Here is a 553-nt window from a genome sequence, read left to right on the forward strand (position 1 = left end):
ACTAAAGTATGACATTGGTTCCAGTTGGTGCCACGAACCGGGACCAATGCCCCCCTTTAGTCCCGGTTGGTGCCACCAACCGGGACCAAAGGCCTTGCGGTGCCCGCGGCCAAAAGTTTAGTCCCACCTCGCTAGTTGAGAGGGGCTCGAAGTGGTTTATAAGCCCCACTGCGGCTACCTTCTCGAGCTCCTCTCAAATGCAGGCTTACGGGCCTAATCTCACACTGTGCTGCCTGTGGGTCTATTGGGCCTTCTACGGGCCTGAATCCTGGCCCAGGTTGGGTTTCTAGTCGTATTCAGGCCGTGGTGGCCCAATAGGTGGTAGTTTATTTATTTATTTTCTAGTTTTTTTGTTTTGTTTTTTGCATTATTTATTTTCTTTTGTTTTTTGCTTTATTTTAAATTCTTTTTGCTTTTAGGTCAGAAAAATTATAAACTTTTTGTTAGTGCCATTACTTTTCAATTTGAATAGTTAAAATTTGAATTCTTTGAAATTTGTGTGAATCACAAGTTTGTGATTAATTTTACTATAAAAATAGTTTTTTTGTCAGTT

Source organism: Triticum dicoccoides, chromosome 1B, assembly GCF_002162155.2.
Source record: "Triticum dicoccoides isolate Atlit2015 ecotype Zavitan chromosome 1B, WEW_v2.0, whole genome shotgun sequence".
NCBI classification, from domain to species: Eukaryota; Viridiplantae; Streptophyta; class Magnoliopsida; order Poales; family Poaceae; genus Triticum; species Triticum dicoccoides.